This window comes from Acartia tonsa, chromosome 3 (genome assembly GCF_053477335.1).
Source record: "Acartia tonsa isolate MP-2025a chromosome 3, ASM5347733v1, whole genome shotgun sequence".
Lineage (NCBI taxonomy): Eukaryota > Metazoa > Arthropoda > Copepoda > Calanoida > Acartiidae > Acartia > Acartia tonsa.
The window spans coordinates 10,384,348-10,397,901 of NC_137262.1; positions in this window are offsets into that span (position 1 = coordinate 10,384,348).

Sequence of the window (13,554 nt, forward strand, 5' to 3'; positions counted from 1 at the left end):
CATGTACATATTGTTGCAAATTTTGCTACTGCCCAGTTCACAAATAACTTTAAAGGTCGACCTTTTTCGACCTTTGTCTTTTGTGAACTGGGTTTGGATCAGTAATATTTGACATAATATCATTTAACATAAATTCATTTCACATAAAACATTTGACATAAAATCACTTTACATAAAGGTACATTTAACATAAAAACATTTGCCATAAAGGTACATTTGCCATAAAGGTACACTTCACATAAAAACGTTTCACATAAAGGTACATTTGACATAAAGGTACATATGATATAAAGGTACATTTGACATAAAGGTACATTTGACATAAAGGTACACTTGGCATAAAGGTACATTTGACATAAAGGTACACTTGGCATAAAACGTTTCACATAAAGATACATTTCAAAGTCTACCTGAGGTTGTCATTTTTTTCCCCGAGCATGGCAACCGGTGAACAGAATCTCAGTTCTGCACCACAAGCCTCGCACGACTGAAGTTCCCATGCCTATACAGTCATATTTATATGAAAATATTTTTAGAAGATTTTTGAATTTTTTTTTGAAGATTTTCCATTTTTTTTTAAAGATTTTAGAAATTTTTATTTATTAGTAAAAGAAAATCTTCAAAAAAATTCAAAAATCTTCTAAAAATATTTTCATATAAATATGACTGTATAGTCATGGGAACTTCAGTCGTGCGAGGCTTGTGGTGCAGAACTGAGATTCTGTTCACCGGTTGCCATGCTCGGGGTACCTTTACGTGAAATGTACCTTTATGTCAAATGTACCTTTATGTGAAATGTACCTTTATGTCAAATGTATCTTTATGTCAAGTATACCTTTATATGAAATGTATCTTTATGCCAAATGTACCTTTAGGCCAAATGAGTTTATGTGAAACGTTTTTATGTCAAATGTACCTTTATGTCAAATGAGTTTATGTCAAATGATACTTTATGTCAAATGTTTTATGTGATATGAATTTATGTGAAGTGATTTTATGTCAAATATTACTGATCCATCCACTGGGTTTACAATCAACTAAACGTACAATCACTGCTAAATTATTTACGGGTCTATTTTAGGGTTCTAAGAAGAAAAGTTTGGATATTTTGGGTCAAGGAACTCATTTTCAGCTTGGAAGAAGTTTTGGGATTTTTAGCTCCTCTTAAAAAATTCTTTAAAGTGACAAAACAATGTGAATGAAGTTAACAGAGTTGCATAAATACAGAATACGGTTTAAGGACAAACGTACATTTTTAGGACTTGATTTTTATAGTGATGCTTCGATTATAACATTTACGTTGGGAATCATGGTCTCAAAAATATTTAAAATGGGCGTGCGGACTTTCTGGTAATGGAAATAGAGTTGCTACGCTTTCTAATTTGTATTCTAACTGTTATTGGAAGCATCATGAAAACTTTGAAATCAATACAACAATTCTAACATGATCAAAGAAAGATCAGACCGTTAGGGACGCACAGAACCTTATTATAGAAAATCTTCGCATTTAAAAGAACTCCATGTAATTGATATTACTTAATTTGCATGTTCTCAAAATATCTGTATTCTCTACCCAGCCAAGAGAAAATATTCCACACTGAATTTATTTTCTCTGGTTTTATCGGTGGATAAACAGGATTAGACTGGGTTTATCCTTGGAGTAGACATTATACCTGGGGCTAAGCTCTGCCCTAATTGATTGCACTTTTTTATAGTCTTTTCTTTTATACAGCTAGTGGCTTCGCACTTAACATCAGGGAATTATTTTTTAATTTTTATTAAGAGTTTTTAATTACGGAGTTGGCAGCAAAAAGGTCCATATCTTAGGGGTCATAAAGTATCAAGTTCCCCTAAACTAAAAAGGCACGTTTAGCCGTTTAGGAGATCTTATTAACCAAAAAATCATACAAAGTGTATTCTTATTAGGATAAAATTTTTAAAAATTCACGTTTTTTGGGTCCAGATTAAATTCTTTTAGACACTGTTTGGTCCGTTTGTATAACTCATGCTTCAAAAGACAAAAAAAATACCTTTTTGAAAGTTTTCTGATTTTTATGTTTTTATTTGCATATTCTTATTTATTAATTTTAGCAGCAGCTCTATATATCCATGCTTTCAATGATTCGAATGTTTTTATCCTTGGTTTTTTTGTAAAAAAAAAAACATAAAAGCAGTATTAGATTAGGTAAATTTGTGAATATTGCAGAAGAAAACAATAATATTAGGCATAAAACATTAAAAGTTTTCTATTTAATTAGCAAAGTTTATCTTGTATATCTCCTGTACTTTCTTTGTTTTGCTTTCAGTATATTAGCATCTTTTACTTTTTTATAGATAATTCTTTCTTTTTCTAGAAAACGTCACTTACAATGTTTCAAATTATAATTAGGAAAAGCCACAAAAGCTCTTAAAATTAGGCAAAATTGTATGATTAATACCTATACTATTATGGACGTAGGTTTGCTAATATTAGATATTTTAAAAAGTCGATTTGCTTCTATCATCAATCATAATTATTTATCATTACGGTAAAACCAGGGATAAGGAATGGGAAACGTAAGAAAATATTATTTCAGGCCTATTTCAAGCCTAGGCCTAAAAAAACAGTTATGGGAAGGTGCATTAGTTCGTTATCAACGCTAATGAAATAGCTGCGTGTGTGTGTAGATAAAGAATAGAATAAAATTTAGGTATCCCTGGGTAAAACTTTAAGTTCTGAATTTTTATGTCCTTGATTTCTTTCATTAATGTTTTTGAACATAGACGTCCTAGTGGCAAGGATTTCCAATAAGGGAGTGTAAAGGGGTGATTACCCCCAACAAAATTTTTAATTTTGAATTTCGACCCCCTCCCCCCAAATGAAAAGCTTGGACGTCCTATGGGAGAGGGATGGATAAGGTGATGTTTACCCCCCTAAATTTTTTAAAAAGTAGATTACAACCCTCAAATCTTTGAAACCACACATCTCATCCCCTTTTAAAAAAAAAGCTTGTACGTCCTTGGTTTTGAATATATTTGTAATACTTCTTCCAATGTAAGTGAGAAGAATCAGACAAATAGTAATGACAAAACATGTTCTGGGAACATTATCAAGGATTTACAATCCAATTTCATTTGAATTTTTACGATCAATTACAAGAGCTTGTGAACAAATGTTGATGGTAAAGCAATCTCATTGAATTGCCCATTTCTTCAAATAATTCCCTTGCTTTCAAACTTTTATTTCTCTGACAATACATTTCAAAGAAATTGGTTTTGGATTTTTAAAATCATACATTAAGTGTAAATCAAAATAGATAAGTAGATAGTTCAATTATTGTTCAAATGTTAAATAAATTCATTGCCATTAGTATTCATACATTAGCCTCAAAAGTGGATGCTAGTCTCCCTTCCCCCCCCCCCCACCCTACTTTTAATTTCATAAGATATCAAGAAAATTCTTTATTCTCAGGGGGGGTTTCTTCTGATGGGTTGGTATAACTCTCGCAAATTAGATTAAAACCTTACCAGAACCAACTCTACGTTAATGCAGAGGTCAATCTAACCGTTTACGTGATCTTTTTAGACAAACAAAAACAAGTTATATGAATTTGCAACTTTACTTAGGGTTATTTAATAAATCATACTAGTTTTATATTATTTACATATATGCCAAAAACAAAGCAATCTTAACCATACATACTAAAAATACTGGTATGTATGCTATATTTCATGTGAAGTCTAGAATATTCAGAATAAAGGATATTAAAGGAGGAATAAATGTACCTAGGTGTGTGTTTTATTGCCTTGTTTGGCCCTACCCTGTTAAAAAAATGTTTAGTTATTTTGTCAATATTCTATTATATAAAGTAATAAGCTTTTTTCTCTGTAACGAATGATTTCACTAACCGATGAACCGATTGAGTTCTCCTTTTCAAGGAATCTTCAAATATGTCCCAGGATGGTTTTAGGCTATTTTATTTCCGGATTTACATCTTGGGATGGTTTTAGGCCATTTTTGCCATTTCCTAGCTCTTGAAATACAGATCCCCTTGATGCTAGAGCGCATCTGCTAGTGTAAGTATAAAGTAAATAAGCTGTTACAACTTTTATATGATGCCATATAGTCTACATAAATAGAAGTCTATGTCAGCACTAACCACTTTTATTTACTCCCATATAATTGAAATAATCAGTCTAAATTGTAGGTCGATAAAATATCAACATTTTTGACAGGGTTCATATTTGAATATTATCATTTTATTGTGACCGCAAGACATACCAGATATAAGTATATTTGGAAAACAATTTATAAACAGACTTTTAATAGCTAAAGCTACTCTCAAAGCAAAGCTGAAAAATAAAACATTTGTCTGTTCCGTCACTCTAGCAAAATACTATCTCGGCATCATCATCCTCTCGCTAATACTCCATTGCAGAACCTCTCATTATGTAATGTTCACGTACAGTACATGATAGAACTTCTTTTTTAACAGTTATGAACTTTCCCTGTAAGAAGGAGGCTATTACCTTATACAAAACTAGTGGCTTCATCCCTAGCATCTAGGGGCTTTATCCGATTTTATAAAAATTTCTGATAGATTTAATGCCCATAACAGTTCCATTAAACCAAATTCTACCAAAGCTGTAGGTATTCATTTTTCTTCTAATGGACACCAGCCCAATGATTTTCAAATGGTGCCATTAGAGCAAGTGCAGAGTAATGACCCTTGGATTTTGTTATCTAGAGAAAAATATTATATTCGTAAATTTGACCCTGTATTAAATATTAGAATGTAAAATGCAGTTGCAATGTTTTTAAAAAAAATGAAAATAACAACCACACCACAATCCCCTCTTGCTACGCCCATTCAAAATCTTCAACCCTTTCTTTCAGCTGTTTTTTGTTTGTTTGTTTTGAAATGGTCTGCTGTTAGACCATAAATAGATATGTAGCGGGAGTGTAAATATGTTTAAAATGTCAAAAAAGTTTATAGGTATGTGTTTTTATTAATATGAATTATGAAAATTTAATTTTAACAGCATTTCTAATTACATAACCTTTTATAAAGATGCGATGCATCTCTACAATTCTTCAAATCAAAAAGAAAAAAAGAAACGTTAAATATCTTATTCAGATTCTTCAAATATAGACTTTTTGTTTATATTATTTACTGATTTGTGTTTTTTTCCTTTACAGGACGATTGAGAATGATAACCTTAGTTATTGAAATATATATAAAGGCCTGTACAAAGATGTTAGTTTGATAAAGTAGTCTTGGGTTGAGATGGATCAATAGCTTTTAAAAACTATAAAAATGAAAGACAGTGGCACCACATGATATGCCATAGTAATTTTTTACCAAAAAAATGTGGGAGGGGGGTACATTTTTCTTTTTTGGGTATGTGGATGTCCCAACCCCTAACAAAATAACATAAAACCACCCTATATTCTTTGAATAATAAGGCCCAATCAGTTCAGCGGTTACAAAGATTTTAAGCTTAGGACAGACAGACGGACGGTCGGACAGACATCGTTCTACTTTGTATTATTTATTTATTTTGCTTTTAATTCCAAGTCACCACTGATTTAAACTCTACGTGAACTTTTCTATTATGCACTAGATTTGCTTTTACAACTTTATACATCTAGTGTGTTATTAGATCTTAATTTTATTTGCAGTGACACTGGTAAAATCAAGCCAAACTTTAATTACAGACAGACAGATCACTAATAAATTAGCTCCGATGATAAAACTTAGTATTACAAATACGTATAAAGTAGCTGAACTGAAAAATTAGAAAATCTCATCTCTCAGCGATGCCTCAAATCATGCCAAAGAAGATTAGAGAACCATTGTGCGTGTCCTAAGAAGAAATAAATAACAGTGATGATGATAGAGTAGCTTTGCAACAAACAAAAAACTATAATGAGACTTTGGATGAAGCTGTCCTAATGTACCATTGGTTATCTTATTTCCATTTTATTACCAAAATAGACTTTTTACCGCTTTCCCTCCAATCAATTTAATGCTATATAATCTGATATAAAATTTGGTGAAATTACATCCTTGTCAAGCACTGACAGAGATGTTAGCGGGGGAAAGTGCATGCACAGTGTTCTTACAATTCAACAAATCTGGAATTAAGTATCATGAAATATCTTTTTTATAAACGAAAAATTGTCGTAAATTCAAGTTGCTAACATGGACATCTCTTATTGATTAGTTCTTTCATCCAGTAGGAGTGGTGGGGATAGGGTAAAGAGGGTTGATGGGGGAGATTGTTGTTTTAGCCATCCACAAGTGTTACTTTATCAGAGTACATAATAATCTGGTGTAAGATCTAAGTAATAATAAATCCATAAACTGCCACTTTTGATAAATGTTTTAAGTTAAATATTCCTTTGATTGGGGATAATCTATATAATTTAATTTGTCCGCATGTGCTACGATGCAGATTTGATTATTGTCGGCTGTCAGAAATTAGCTATTCTTTAAACTCTTTAAAATATAAACCCAATTACTGAGCATCTACTCTACGACTTATTTCTATTTTAAATATTTTATTTCTATTTTTTGTGCTTCGGTTCAAACAGGTTTTGTTGCAGTTTTGTATTTAAATTAAATGCACCCAACTCAATAAGTAGATAATAGAAAATGATCTAAAAGTATTTTATTTTCATCACCCTATTTCTGGTAATGGGCAAATTCGCATTTGGGTTTCTGCTTGAAAAATTTGGTCTATTTTCTGATAAGTTAATTAGGATTATATTTTAGAAAAAAAGCTCTATATAGTACCTATAAAAATGACATCATACTGGCCTGCCATTGATCAATTAGAATGTAAACTGGCCTGCCATAGGTAAATAAGTCGTATCGGCCTATCATTGGTCATTTTGATTGCATTTCATCATTTTTTATACACACTATAAAAAGCTTCTAGAAAAAGGTGTAGTTATATTAAACTTTTTTTTACTTTACAATAAAATGGTATGCCCTGAATATAACTTAAAGGACTCGAATGATACACCACAAAAGCTTGTACAACAAAGGTATGGTCAACATCTTACACACAACCAACCCTTTGATTGTCTTGAAGTTCTAACTTTACAAGGTACATCGACCAAGAAAATCCTATAAAGTATGCGCCTGACAAAGCAGCAGTAGGAACAATTTTTTACCTCATTAGATATGACGAAGTTTGGGCCGTGATTAGAACCCGGCAACGTACTGATGCGATAATGCTCAGAGCTATAGTCATGGTTCTATCAAATTTCTCAATGCTTTACACTTGTTTTCCTGTGTTAGAAATCAGATTGATCCCAGGAATAAAAAGTCTGGCAAACATAACAAAATCTACTGGTAAAAATTGACATATATGAAGATGATTTTATTTTTTTTTTGTTATTTGCAAGCCGCTTGAAAAAAGTTATGTATTATTAATTTGCATATATGATATATTATATTTTAAGGAAGGACAATCAAATCTTCCCCACCCAGTTATTAAAGCCCATAAAACGTAAAGATGTTTAATAACAAGTTTCATATAAAAATATCATTAGTCTTTCAAAAATAACAAATTTTTTACTAAAAATTTAAAAATATTCTCCCCCCCCCCCATGAATGTTTGTCTTTGCCACCGAAATCCCCTACACCCATTGTAAGGCTAATCTCACTTCTCAATGTCACTCCTTCCTCAAAGCTTAAACGCCCTAAAAAGATAACATAGAGTAGCTGCGCTACAAACAAAAATGTATATTGTATATACCTAAAATCCTGATCGGTACAGGGATCAATAATTCAGGTGAATGCAAAACTTTCAGCTCAATTTCAAACTTCCATTAGCAAATTATTTGGCCAATTTACATTGTTCATTAGACTGGACCTTCTATTTTCCCCCTTTTAAATAAAAGAAAAGTTTTTTTTATAATTGGGGTTAGTCCGTATGTTAGTTCGTAAAGGATAGAGTTGCTAGTTAATTTATGCATGTAAGGATGATCCTATAGATTTAAAACTTATCATGATGGTTCCTGTAATGGTAAGGTACAATTTAGAAAATTTAGCAACTCTATAATCGTTACTAGAAAGTCAGTACGTCCATTTTTGTATTTTACATGATCATACTGATTTTTGGAATTTTATTCTTAGGGCAACAAGGTATAATATTATTATAAAAGAATCTATATAATCAAGTACTAAAAATATAAGCATGTCCTTTAACAGTATCCTATATTTCAGGAAATTTATATTCATTATACTCACAAATCAATATTTTGCTTATTAAGTTGTGACAGTTCACAAGTTTTTATTCGATTGTCCTACCGTCTGAATTCCGATTTTCGCTTCTATGAATATTGCCATCCTTGTCCATTATAAAAAATCTTTCCAGTTTTTTTTAAATGTATAGAAATGTTAAAAGCTTACCTATTCATTCTAAAAATCTAAATTTACTTGGATAATTTATAATAAAAGAAAGATAGTTTAAAATGGTTTCTGACATTTAAAACTGTTCTCTCATGCTTCTATCATATTTCACATCTCAATATTGATATATCATCCATTTTTACATATTGCTTTTTTTCACAGGATGTTTACAACTGTGTCTTGAAATGCATTTAAAAAATAAGGTTATCTATTTATATGAATAACCTAGTTTGAACCAACCAATCAAAAATATCTAGAGTTTTTAAGTCAACGACTGCATGAACTTAAAACTTTGGGTACAGCCCAATATCACCTTCCTCCGTGGCTTAGAGATATTTTTTTAAAAATCTTTAATAAGTTAACTATACTTGTATCAAGAAATGTGACATTATTGTAACCTGCAACTCATAGTTCTTGAGATATTTAAATAAGTTTTAACAAAATATGTTCAGTAAAATTAAATTAACTTTAAATAAATCAACTTAAAGATCACAAAACAAATAAAGTACTATTACGAACGGACGGACATACCCTAATTTTGAAGTATCTTCGTTACCGTTTTAATGTTGTGATAGTCTACTAAAATTTGTCTAAATTTCATTCAAGACTGATGTTTGCCAATTTATTATTTGCTTTTAATGCCTTCCATATGAACTTTTTACATTTGCAATTTATACAACAACTATGTTAATAAGGTCAAAACAAGGTCAATGCACAAGTAGTACAGCATCATCCATATGTAAAAGAACAGTAAAGTGAAATACATTAAAATATTGAAAATCTTGTGATCCATTGAGTAAAGAAATTTTCAATGGTTTGTTGTCGTATTTTTTGTTTATTTGCATTTCATGATTTCGGACGACAGTCGGACGGACATATCTATAATACAAAGTAGAATGATGTCTGTCCGTCCGTCTGTCTGTCTGTCTGTCCGTCCCTTAAGATCTCGGTAACCACTGAACCGATTGGATTCTACTCTTCAGGGAATATACCTAATGGTCCTGTGGTAGTTTTAGGCTATTTTATTGGGGGGGGGACACCCCCAACCCCCCAAAAAAATTAAAAAATCCCCCCCCCATTTTTTTTGCTGAAGATTTCCTATGTCCTTTTACGAATTTCGCCAAAAATTTTTTTTGATCACCTCTTGGGTCACAGCCCCTAGAGGCTAGGGGCGAAGCCGCTAGTTCAAATTATAGAGTAGCAGGACCACTAGAAATTAAAAGCATTATGAAAGACTTATTATGCAATTATATACACATAAAACCTGATTATATTTTGTGCAAGCCAATGTGAAGTGCATCATGAAATTACACCAGTAAAGTTTTGAGATATGTGGGTAATGCTATTGGATATAATCTTATTAGACGAGTATTCATATCCTTATACTAAAGTAATAGGATGTTTGTCTGTCTGTGTGTCTGTCTGTACCGAAGGATCTCGCTAACCGCTGAACCGATCGGGTTCTCCTTAACAGGGTAGATTCTCATATGTCCCGGGAAGGTTTATAACTATTTTGGGGGAGGGTACCACCACCCTCCCTAGAGAAATTAAATTTTTTTTAAATTTCTCAATTTTAGAAAGAGAGTTCAACGAAAAACAAACATCAAACGTAAATTTTTTTTATTTTTTCTTTTAAAATCTAAAATAAGAAATTGAATTATTAAATTCGACTCTCTCCTCCTCAAATGCCCCTAGAGGCCTCTAGGGGCGTAGCCGCTAGTCTTTTAATATTTTGATTTCAAACAAATAACTTGAAGAAGCATATTTTGATTATATTTATTAAATAAGGCTTTTTTTTGTCTGAAGGTTAAGATCTCTATTGGTTTATTTTTCGCTAAGGGTTTCTAAATATTTTAAGATTGTTAGCCTTCCCCTGAAGGCTAGATTAGAAGTAAAAGATCTCGGAAAATGAAATTGGGTTTACTTTTTAGAGAAGAAGCATAAATATCTTGGGGTGGTTTTAGCTATTCTCTTACCTCGTCCGCTCTCCGTAGATGCCAGAGCCGGGTAAAGCAACTAGTTTCAATTAAAGTATTATTCATTTCAGATATTTTTTGTAGTCATGTTCTAAATGATAGATTTAATAAACTGGTTCTGTTCCTGATGTGTATGACATGAAAGCAAGGACGTAGATGATCACAGCAAGCAAATATTAAATGATTAGAAAAAAATAAAAATATCGATACAAAAAAAGCTTTGGCCGATATAAAACCATAACAATTAAGGTAATAATTTTAGTTTCTGATCAATTTTGTGTCTAACTGAAAAATCTTTCAAATACGTCAACAAATAACATACATCTTCATGGTGTTACATACTTACAAACAAGTAGACAGAGACAGGGTTAGGGAATATAAACGTTATAGAACACACTATACAATTGCATGTTAAAAATATGTCCTGTGTGCACCAAAGATGTTTGGCTGCTTGGATCAAGGACGTGTAAGCTTTTTTATTTGGGGACTGTATTATATCATAGAGACAAGGACTTTCAAGATTTTTTTATTATATATTTTTTTTTAGGGGGGGGGGGGAATAAAAATTTAAAAATCAAAAACTGGAGGGGGGGGGGGGGGGTATCACCCCTTTACTCACCCTTGGACGTCCCTGGCCTGGATATTTGTTAATGTTCAGCATCATTGGTTATTGATAACACTGACACATCATTTATCAAGGTTAGCAAGAGTTATAATAGACGCATTACATAAGACATATCAAGGTTAGCAAGAGTTACCATAGACGTATTACAAATAGAAAAATCAAGTTAGCAAGAGTTATCATAGACTCATTACAAATAGAAATATCAGGTTAGCAAGAGTTAAAAATAGACATATTAGAGTTAGTAAGAGTTAATAGACTCATTTCAATTAGACATATCAAGTTTGCATGAGTTATCATAGACGCATTGCAACAAAACAAATTAGGGTTAGCAAAAGTTACCATAGACACATTACAAATAGACATATCAATTTTAGAAAGAGTTATTATAGATGTATTACAAATAGACATATCAAGAATAGCATAAGTTATACTAGACGCATTACAAATAGACAAATCAAGGTCAGCAAGATTTATCATGGACGCATTACAAATAGACATATCAAGTTAGAAAGAGTTATCATAGAAGCATCACAAATAGATATATCAAGGTTAGCAAGAGTTATCATAGACGCATTACAAATAGACATATCAAGGTCAGCAAGAGTTATAATAGAAGCATCAGAAATAGACATATTAGAGTTAGTAAGAGTTAATAGACTAATTACAATTAGACATATCAAGTTTGCAAGAGTTATCATAGACGCATTACAAATAGACATATCAATTTTAGCAAGAGTTATTATAGATGTAATACAAATAGACATATCAAGTTTGCAAGAGTTATCATAGATGTAATACAAATAGACATATCAAGGTTAGCAAGAGTTATCATAGACTCATTACAACTAGACATATCAAGTTAGCAAGATTTATCATAGACGTATTACAAATAGACATAGCAATGTTAGCTATAGTTATCATAGACGCATTACAAATAGACATATCAAAACTGAATTTTTTTCCCAAAAGCGTTTAATTCTAAACATGTCCTCCTTTAAACACAATTGGAAGCGCTAAAATAATTCAATTTCAAGAAGGTTGCAAGAATGTTTTTTTCTGTAAATATATTGTTCTATTATTGATGGAAATTTAAAAATATAATTGTAAGCAATATTAGTACTTTTGCCTTTCAAAGTATCTTTAATTGCCTCTGCTTTAAAGTTTGTATGATGATTCCTGTAACAGTTTACCAAAAAGTCCGTACCTCAATTTAAAACATGTTTAACTTAATTTTTGGAATTTATAGGTCTAATATGTAATTACCTTCATTTTGGACATCCTGTATTTTAAGCACTTTTGCGATAAACAGATCATCAGGATTGTTTAATTTCGATTTTATAAATATTATTATACTTGTTGACTTCTGATTTATAATTAAAAAATTAAGTGTTACCTTTTTTGATGAATTTCAAAAATTGAAGAAAATTTGTATATAGTTGCATAATAAAGATGATATAAATTTGTGGAATAATTTAGTGAAACCACAATAATCCAATATCTAATCCTACTTTGTAGGAAATTAAACGTCAAAAACTAAAAAAGAAGTGTTTATGCATTTTAGTGAAAGTTATTCTTTTTTTATATAAAATAATCTGATTGTACCGAAGAATCACGCTAAACGCTGTGGACTGATGTGGTTCTCCTCTACAGCGATGCTTCCCATAGGTCCTGGGAAGGTTTATATCTAATGTGGGAATTCATATGCATAAACTTGGCTGTTATCTCTTATGGGAGGAGTGTAAAATCTACATGCATATTCCAAAAAGTTTATTATTTTGGAGGTGCTTACCAAATTAACCTTCTACCACTTGGACGTCTTAGTATTTTTTTTAATCATTAATAATAAGTTTTACACAAATACTTTAAATAACAGACAAAAAACAACCGAAGTTTTTTTTATTAAATCCTTAATATTTGAATTGTTTTTCTTGATTCATTTAATAAATTACTATTACAAATATTCAATATTGGTTAAATAGGTTTACTATACTTAGCCAGCAAAATAAAATTACGCTTTCAATTTCATAGTCAGAATTTTAAAGCAAGTTGCCTAATTTACCTTTTTTTCATAAGGTAGAAGACAAATACATTCTTCTTAATATCTAACATGATCCTAATTTTAGAATAAAATTTGTATCATGGTAAAAACACCACTATTCAGGTTGAACTTAACGTTTGCATGTAAAAAATCTGCATATTTTTGCATAAAAAATTTACACAAAGTACAAGTATTGCATTGGCTTGCGTAAATTTATACACATACATTTTTTAACTACAACTTTTATATTCTATTGAGACAAAAGCTTAAAAACTAACAAATTTATTTTAAATAATACATTTGTATTTTCAAAATGTACATAAAATTCATTACTTAAATTAATTCATTTTAAATATACACAGTAAGAGGCCCAACTCTTACCAAAGCATAACCTAAGCTAAAATAACCTAATCAAAATGGCTATATTAAAAAATAGGTTCAATTTTATAATGTATCGTAGAAAATAAGATGCTTATATTATAACTTATTTGATAAACAAGGACAACAATG